Below are 9,658 nucleotides of genomic sequence, written 5' to 3'. Positions count from 1 at the left end.
CGAAATAACAAACAAAAGGCTGATAGGAATAATGAATGAAAGTTTATTTATAACAACACCAAAAAAAAAAAAAAAAAATGCAATTGTTTTGATAGTTTAAAATGTAATGTGTGAAAGAAAATAAATTGTCTTTATCAAGAGAGAATGTTCAAGTTAAATATATGCCAGACCTAAATACGCCATTTTCGTATTGGTCATTGTTGTCTGCTCAGTTCGAAACAAAAAGAGTAAGGGAGAGATTTTGTTTCACTCACTGTCTTAGTGTTTTTACTTCTTTCTTCTTCTTATCCGATTTCCTTCCGAAAAACTGGCTCCAAAATATTTTAAGTAGACACCTTTTCAATATTCATCGAATTCTTTTCCGTCTCATCTGGCTTCCTTTTGCAAAAACTTATTCCAAATACATCAGGTGGACTCCTTTCCAATGTTTATTAAGTGCGCCGTCCTCAGCTTTATCAACTACAGTACTATATTACTGCTAATATTACACCTGTTCGCAGTGTTGCCGTTGACGACTGCTTCGCTCGGTAATGAGGGGCAGACTCTGTTTTTTTTGTCTTTTGTAAGCGCGCAGGTTAAAACGCCCCCCCCTCTCTCTCCATATATATATATTTTCACCTCCCCCTCTCTATACAACCTGCCAGCATTCGCTAGTTGGTTTCTTTTTTCTTTCTTTCTCCTCTACTGTCTTTTGTCCACTCTATATATCTCTTCACATCCTCTCTCGTGATTATTTTTGAGCGCAGACGATAACAAAATTGATGAAAATAAAAAAAAAAAAAAACCTCCTATTCTCTCTCGATTTCGAACAACATATAAAAATTTTTTTTTTTACTAAAAATGTAACATCCCACCACCTATTTAAGAAAAATCTTTTCCGAAGATTTTTCTAATTTAATACTTTTTATTCGATTTCATGAAGAGTAGCAAAATATCTTCAACCCGGCTAAATCTCTGAACTGTATTTCGTCAATTTGTGTTTATCTAAGATTTCCATTTTTTTTTTTTTTTTTTTTTTTTTTTTTAAGGGTTCTAGTTTATACATACCATACACGCGACAATGCATCGGCACAAACGTTATTAACTCCCCGGATATGCTGGATTTCCAAGTTATATTCTTGTAGAATCAAGCTCCAGTTTAATAATCTTTGATTTTTATCTTTCATTTTATGCAGGAAAGTGAGCGGGTTGTGATCAGAGTAAACTAGTATACATACGTCGAAATGCTTTAGGCTTAAGGCGAAGGCCAACGTCTCCTTTTCAACAGTCGAATATCCTTTTTGATAAGCATTAAACTTCCTGGAGAAATAGCTAACCGGGTGTTCAATACCGGCCGAGTCTGTTTGAAGTAGCACAGATCCGAGACAAGAATCACTGGCATCGATGGCCAAACGGAATGGTTGTGAGAAGTCGGGAGCTTTCAAAACAGGTTGGGAACATAATAAAGATTTGATTTGCTCGAATGCTTTTTAACAAGATGATGTCCAGGAGAATTTCACCTTCTTGGATAGCAACTGGGTAAGTGGTGACACTATGGCGGAGAAGTTGCGGCAGAATTTCCTGTAGTATCCGGCTATGCCGAGGAATCACCTCAGACTCTTCAAGTTGGTAGGGGCAGGATAATCTACAATACTCTGAATTTTGGCCTCGACTGAGGATATCTTCCCATAGCCAACTGTATGCCCCCAGGTATATAACTTCAGCTTTGCCAAAATTGCTTTTAGCTAAATGGACAGTGAGATTTGCCTGTCGGAGTCTATCAAATACGGCTCTCAGGGACGTTATGTGTTACACTCAGCTATCATTGTATATAACGATGTCGTCAATATAGATTTCGACACCGGGTAAGTCTTGCAAGCATGAATTCATCATTCTCTGAAAGGTGGCCTGGGAGTTCTTCATCCCGAAAGGCATAACTCTATACTGATATAAACCATAAGGGATAACGAAAGCGGATATTTCTTTAGCTCATTCAGTCAATGGTACACACCAATATCCCTTGAGTAGGTCTAATTTGGAAATATGTGGCCGTGCCAATCTTATCGATGCAATCGTCCATCCTAGGTATGGTGTGAGAGTCAGCTTTTGTGACAGCATTCACTTTGCGATAATCCGTGCAGAAGCAATTGGATCCATCGGATTTTCCGACTAGCATGCAAGGAGATGACCAGCTGCTTTGGCTAGATTCAATGATGCCATGTTCAAGCATATATTTCACTTCATGACTGATTATTTCTGCTTTATGTGGGTTAACACGATACCGGTGTTGTTTAATGGGGAGGGCATTTTCAATCTCTACATCATGTTGAACAAGGTTCGTTCGTTTGGGGACATCCGGAAAGAGATCGCTGTAGTCCCGAATAAAGAGGGTTCTATCCTCTCTTTCGTTACTTGACAAATGAGATACAAGGGAGGTAAGATTGGCTAATATTTCTGAATTTGATAATCTCAGGGGGTGTTGTTTTTTCTCTGAAAATAAAAAAAAAAAACAAAAGAATCCTATTCTCTCTTGATTTAGAACAACATATAAAAAAAATAATTAATTACATTTTTTTTTTTTTACTAAAAATGTAACAAACATTATTATTTTAATGACAAGAAATATTCAGATCCAATAGTTCTGAGTTATTATGTCGAGAAGGGATCAGTTTGAAGGGATGAACTCTCAAAATCTTTGATTTTCAACATACACAAAGAAGGACTGGCCTTTGCAGGAGAAATTGGGGTATTGCAAAGTAAAGTCATCAACGACCTATGGTGGACAGACAGAATATTCTTCCCACCGCTGCACATCAAACTCAGCTTAATCAAGTAGTTAACCAAGGCTCTAGACAAAGATGCTGATTGCTTCATTTACTTGCGCCAGGATTGAGTATGTGGAAGTTGAAAGCTGGCATCTTTTATGATCCTCAGTTCCAACAGTTCATCAGAAATCCAGTTTGATAACTCAAGGAACAAAGTGAAACTGGAAGTGTGGAAGGCGACCAGCAACGATGCAGAACTGGAAGTGTGGAAGGCGACCAGCAACGATGCAGAACTGGAAGTGTGGAAGGCGACCAGCAACGACGCAGAACTGGAAGTGTGGAAGGCAACCAGCAACGATGCAGAACTCGACAACATGCTGGCTGCTTTCAGAAACTTGGGCTGCAACGTGAATGGCAAGAGGCACTACTTATTTTTTTCACTTATGATCAGCTGGGTTCAATGAGTGACGAGCAGGGGAAAAGATTCCATCAGGAGCTGAAAGAGATGGAGACTAGTTATCAGTGCTGCTGCTGGGACACAATGATGATGGCTGACTACTGTTGGAATCTGAAGAGAGATCTTCTTGCCACTGAGCATTCCAGGATTTCAAAGAAACTGAAGTTCAAGCCTTGAAGTCTGAACAACGATGAAGCAATATGCAATTTATGTGTACTTACTTACATTTACCAATGTCCACAATTCAGTTTACACTAATCGATGTTTCTATCAGTTAATCAATATATGTTGTTGGCAAAACATTTTTTCTTTTAAAAACATATTTAGGATGATATGTGTTGATAAAAATCAGCTGATAATGCTGCAAAAATGTAATCGATTTTGTCATAATCTGTTTTTTTGTTTTTGTTTTTTGATATCAACTTGGTGCAAAAACCTGACCTGATGGAGAAAAATGGATGCCGTTTCTTGATTCAGCAGTGCAAAAACACCTCAAATCAGTTGTAGAAATCTAAGCAACATTCAAAAAGTAAAAAATTGCTGCCTAGTGATATTATAATTATTATTAATATTTGTAAAAATAGAAACAGAATGGTGTCAAGGCAAAAGATATCTGCAGATAAAATTACTTGTGTTAAAATAGTTCTCAAAAATGCTAACTTTTTTTTAAAAGAATGTTGACTAACAGAAAATACATGACATCCAATTTGTGTCTTTTGTCACATGGAGTTAATGATGTAACAAGATAGAGACACACAAAGGAAGATTAGTTCGATATCCAACGTGGAAGTCAAAGGGATGAAATAGCAAAATGTCGACTTGTACGAAGTGTGCCCAAACTCTGAGAAGCAACTCAGCACGGAAATAAATGATTATATCCAAATATAATTCACGTATGGCATTCCCTTTTTCGAATGAAAAGCATCTTTAATTTCAGGAAGAAGAAAGAAACTTTATGACAGTATGTCTTTTGCTGGTGATCTCACCGACAATGCTATCCGTTCCTTTGGTAAAGATTGTCTATGTAAGTTGTAATTGCCAATAGTTGCTATACACGCTGTTATAAAAATATCTACATGCATGAACACTAGAGACAATCAATAGACATTACATGCACATTCAAGGAAGCAGACGATAATGTTAAAACACAAATACATCGACACGTCACAACATTAAAGACACAACAGTTATACCTTGTTGATATATCGGCCAACCATACAACATTCTACCTGACACAAAAATAACTTTCACCATTTGTATTTTATTTGACAATAACTTGTGCAGATGATTTCCTTGAGTGGCCTCCAGGCCTTGATAAGTGGTGACTCCTTTGTTAAAAAATAAAGTGTGCAGAACAGGAGACTCGTTGGTTTGGTCACATTGAAAGAATGGATTAGAGTGGATGTAAAATAGTTAAGGCAGTAGGATCAGTTGTGAAGGCCAAAGAACATGTGGGAAGAAGTGTCATGGATGGATTTTAGAAAAAAGGGATAAAGATCTGGTCAGAGACAGGTTAGTTTGGAAGACAATTTCTAAATGCTACATGAATGCTGACGGTGATGATAAACGTGACGTCATCTAAGTAAATCGTCCCGCATGAAGATATTTACGGTAACATTTATCAGAGGCAAACGGTTAGAATTCTCGTGAAATGTTGAGGATAAAAATACATTTCTTAACAATTATAATATTAATTAAAATATAAAATTGCACACTTGAGATGTTCTCTTACTTTTGTAGCTCATAAATACAAAACGTCACTATATTTTTGTGTTTTTTTTTTACATGGAAGTCACCACTTATCAAGGCCTGGAGGCAACTCGGGGATAAGGGTTATTGCGTGTAATCAATGGGATAATATCGTAGTACTCATTAGTAACTTACTTAAGGGGGTGGTTTATCAGTAATTTGTTTATGTTGGACTTGAAGACATCCAAGTTGTAGTCAGGTGGGAAACAGACAAATAGAAGAGAGCTCCACAGGCGTGCACTTCTAAGAAAGAAGCTTTGTTCATGGAATCTACGTTTTGATTTAGGAACAGATAAAGAGTGAGGAAAATTATTGACAGTGGATTCAACTAGACGGGTGTTTTTCGTGAAAGATTGGCGAGGGGGCGGAGACTAGAGATTGGAGCTCAGATGAGCATTTCCCATGGAAATAACAATAAAACAAAGACAGGCTCGCAACATCTGTTCTGTGGGAGAGAGGTTGCAGGGTAGAGAAAAGGGCATCCCCCACTAAGCCACAAAGTCTATTTTGTACTCTGTCAAGGCAGGATAGGCTGTTTTTAGCAGATCCTGCCCAGATATGGCAGCAGTATTCCATCCTTGGACATACTTGGCTTTTATATAGATAGAGAATTGCATCAGTAGTGAGATATCTTCTGGAGCGGTAGAAGGATCACACCATCTTTCCAGCGACCTTGGCAACAGATTTGATGTATGTGTTCCATTTTAGATCAGGAGTAAAGGTCAATCCCAGAAGCTTGTCAAAACATGGAGCCTCCCCAAGGCGAGAGCCATTCATTTCAATTGATGCTAGATGGGGATCAGAGCGTTGATGATGTAAAGACAGAAGCTTGGTTTTAGATGCATTAAAAGTAAACAGCCACCTCTTTTTGTGTACGTTATTACTGTTGAACGGCAGCAGAGTATCAATTTCAGCATCCCTGAAGATTTTTTTTTCAGCCCAACCTTCTTCCTGCGATTAAACAGCGAAGATGTCTTCCGTGTTGGCTCTCACTATAGAGAAGTGGCTTGGCACCCCACATGGTACATGGAATCAAAAACAGTGTGAGAAAACAATATAACATCAAATAAAGTAAGCAATGAAAATTCCTTTTGTGTTTTTCAAGTCTTCAATTATACATGATCGTGCAGAGGAAAGTTGCTTCCAGAAGTGCAAGGAGAATTTTCCAATAGAAGGACATGTTGTGTTTACTAATTTTGTCTAAGAAAAGAAATGGTGCTAACCTTACAGACTTTTTTTTTGTAAAAAAATTTTTTTTTTACTCACGTTCACCCCTAACAAGGAATATTGCCACTTGGACGTAAGAGACCGCTACTTAGGACCATGATAAGGAAAGATTAACAAGATGTTGGTTTACATTACATTTAAACTTCTGCATATCAGTAGAGTCAGGGAAGCAGAAAGCAGGAAGGAAATTCCAAAGTTTAGCTGTTTGAGAGAAGAAACCATTAGACTAGAAAGCTTTCTAGCATTGAAAGACCTCGACAGTGAAGGGGTGTGATTTTGTTGGCAAGGTTTGTCAGGAATATGTATGTTGAGGGTGCAATGAGTTCATCAGAGCACATTCTAAGTTGGGTGTTATTTCTCATGGATATCAGTGGTTCAGTTCGGAATTCTGTATAGATCTTTCGATTTTAGCATAAAGATCCCTGAGTTGGATAAGATGCACCTAAACAAATTTACATCGGCCAAAAATAATCGTCTGAATAATGCAAATCATCGATTCTTATCTTAAAAATTCTGAAACAAAATATTTTGTGTATCCAAATTCATCAAAATAGCAATGACTTTCAAAATCATCCCAGAACTGCAGACACTATCGGGACTCCTAATTTATTTACCTCAAAATCGGTTTTCTTTCTTATCAACTGCACATAACCTATTGGCGACGATGAGTAAACATTTCGATTGTGCAGCAAGACTTGTTTTAAATGAATAAGCTACCAATCAGATCGTAGGAACTCAAAAGAGATGATTTTGGTAGATGATCAGGCAGCAAGATGCAAATTCTAATATGTTGGACAGCAAGACTTTGGAATTCCCTTCCTGCTACCTGCTTCCCTGATTGTACTAACATGCAGAAGTTTAAATATAACATAAACCAACATATTGCGTATCTCCCCTAAACATGGTCCCAAATAGTAGCCCCTTATGTCCAAATGGCAATGTGCTTTGTTTTAGGTGAATGTGATTTAAAAAAAATTGTTAACACGGTTCTTGGCACTTTTCAAAGACGTTATTATTGCCAAAAATACACTACCTAGCCAGGAGTGGCACTACACTTCATAGCACTAAATACAGTGAACACTAGCAGTAATAAATCTTACCCTGACAGAACAGGGCCAGCTGATGTTACAGCTTTCACTTTCTGTCGGATTAATTACCAAGGACGGGCAACTGGTATGAAGAAAAGAAAATCTTTTTGACATGTAATTAAATTGACGAATGCAAAATTTTTTTGGACATGTAATTAAATTGACGGATGCAAAAGATGGATAGAAAACGTGAATGGGTCACCAGTTAGTAAGTGTCAGCTCAACAACAGAATTTGGAGAATGAAATGAGAAAACATGAATTAACAAAATATATTTTTTAAATCAATAATTTTACAAAGATGTAAAATATACTTTGAAAGACCAAAGTTTGTTGAGAAGTTTTAAAGTCCTTGAATAAGAAGTCGAGAAAAATGTTCAGAATCTGTTTTTAAGTTCCGTTGTGTTTATGTATATATGGGTGTGCGTATGGGGGGTGGGATTTCCTTCTGGGTGACTGAGTTCACTGGAAATATAGCAGCAGGTTTAAAGGAATTTCATCATGGAAATTCCAGTCAGATATTTCTAAGATGGGTGTTGTTAATGCTGAGAGTCAAGGCACATTGTAGTTGTCACCATGGAAGAACTCTTTAAGTCAACCACGTGATTGTTTTATAGGCGTTTCTCAGTTCGCATCGGCTTGTTAATCTGACATCCTAGGAGGCTTCAAACGAATTTTATTGGTTGAAAATATTTTGAGCTGACATGTTCCTGTGAAAACTAACTTGCTTCAGGAAGTGATATAAAAGCGAATCCCAATGAATCGAAAAAAAAATGGATAAGTTCTGGAGACATTTGGTTTTTAGTGTTTGTCCGAATCAGATCTCGGTGTAAAAATCCGACTGCAGACTACCACAAAGAAAGTGAAAAGAAGAGAAGAGGGAAGATTAAACTGAACAAAGAAAGAAAAGTAATTTATATTAGTTTGGTAAATGTCCTATGCTTGTTTGTCTCGCACACCAATTTCTAATCTACCACAGAAGATCACCCTCCCAGGTTTTACTTTTTCTCATTGAGTAGGGAAATGGAGGCTTTTATTTATAACAAAAAATATTGAATTTCAAGTGAAACAAATGGTATTTACATAATTATCTGGTTTCAAATAGTAACATATCCAAAAATTACGAAAAGCGATAAGGTAAAAAAATAATTATTACTGAAAAAAGAAATAACTAAAAACAAAAAAGAGATAAGTTGATTCAGGGGAGATAATTAAGTTCTATTGCTTACGTCATACAATGAACGGAATTCAAAATATCAGACAAATTTTATTCCTCATCTGAACTATATCAAAAAACTGTTTTTCACAAATAATTATTTTTCTACCTCATTGTTTTCCATAATTGTTGGATATATTACTATTTGCGACATGACTATTATGTAGGTACCATCTGTTTTACTTGAAATTCAATATTTTTTGTTATTATAATATAGAAGCACTGGAAAATGGCTTATTACCAATCGCTTAAGGCACTCCTATCAAGTTTTGTGGAGCTAGAGTGCACCTCACTTCTGGTGGCGAAAAAAGCTGTATTCTTTCTTAAGCCTAAAATGCCAGTCAGAGATCCGTCCTCGGCAATTAGTCCGCAGAGGTTGTTTATTTCTCTCCCACTGCAAGAACTTAAACACAAGGGTCAGAAAGTGGGATTAAGAAGTCAGCGCCCAGTACTCCTTGTGCGTTGAGTTGCATGGCAGACAGCAATTTTTTTTAATAGCCGCTCCCCTTCAAATCCTAAAGCATGTGCAGATAATATTTTTAATTTATTTCTTTACGTTGGTTAACTTTTTTTTTAAAGAATATTAAAAAGAAAACCAACTAAAGAATTTATTGATAATTTTTAATTTGCAAACATTTTTGAGTTACAAACATTTTTGATTTACAAACATTTTTAATTTACAAACATTTTTGATTTGCAAACATTTTTGATTTACAAACATTTTTGATTTACAAACATTTTTAATTTACAAACATTTTTGATTTGCAAACATTTTTGATTTGCAAACATTTTTGATTTACAAACATTTTTGATTTACAAACATTTTTAATTTACAAACATTTTTAATTTACACGTGCGAATAACTTTTTGGTAAATTTTTACATTAGGTAAACTTCTACAATTTTCTTTAAAATGACGACTCCCATAAGTTTTTGACTATGCTGAATAAGAAAATCTCATTTAAATTTTGCAGAAACAAATAGTTTTCAAGATATAAAGACCTGTATTATGTACTGTAATTCACTGGCCACCATGTTTGTACATACATGCGATAAACAAATCTATTAATACTTCTCTGCAACCGACACTGCCACCTCCCTCAATTTTTTTTATAGTATTTGCAGGTGGGTATGCTGACAACGAATATCAGTTAAATTTAGGGCAAATATTTTTCACCCC

General features: G+C 36.2%; 1 protein-coding gene across 1 annotated transcript in view; it reads left to right on the top strand.

Annotated features, from left to right (window-relative positions):
- LOC145272817 (uncharacterized) overlaps nucleotides 1–9,658 on the top strand; it is a 731,987-nt gene that overhangs the window by 288,682 nt on the left and 433,647 nt on the right. The window lies entirely within an intron of this gene.

Source organism: Euprymna scolopes, chromosome 4 (genome assembly GCF_053919585.1).
Source record: "Euprymna scolopes isolate OS-2025 chromosome 4, ASM5391958v1, whole genome shotgun sequence".
NCBI classification, from domain to species: domain Eukaryota; kingdom Metazoa; phylum Mollusca; class Cephalopoda; order Sepiida; family Sepiolidae; genus Euprymna; species Euprymna scolopes.
This window is presented reverse-complemented; position numbering and strand designations above follow the sequence as displayed.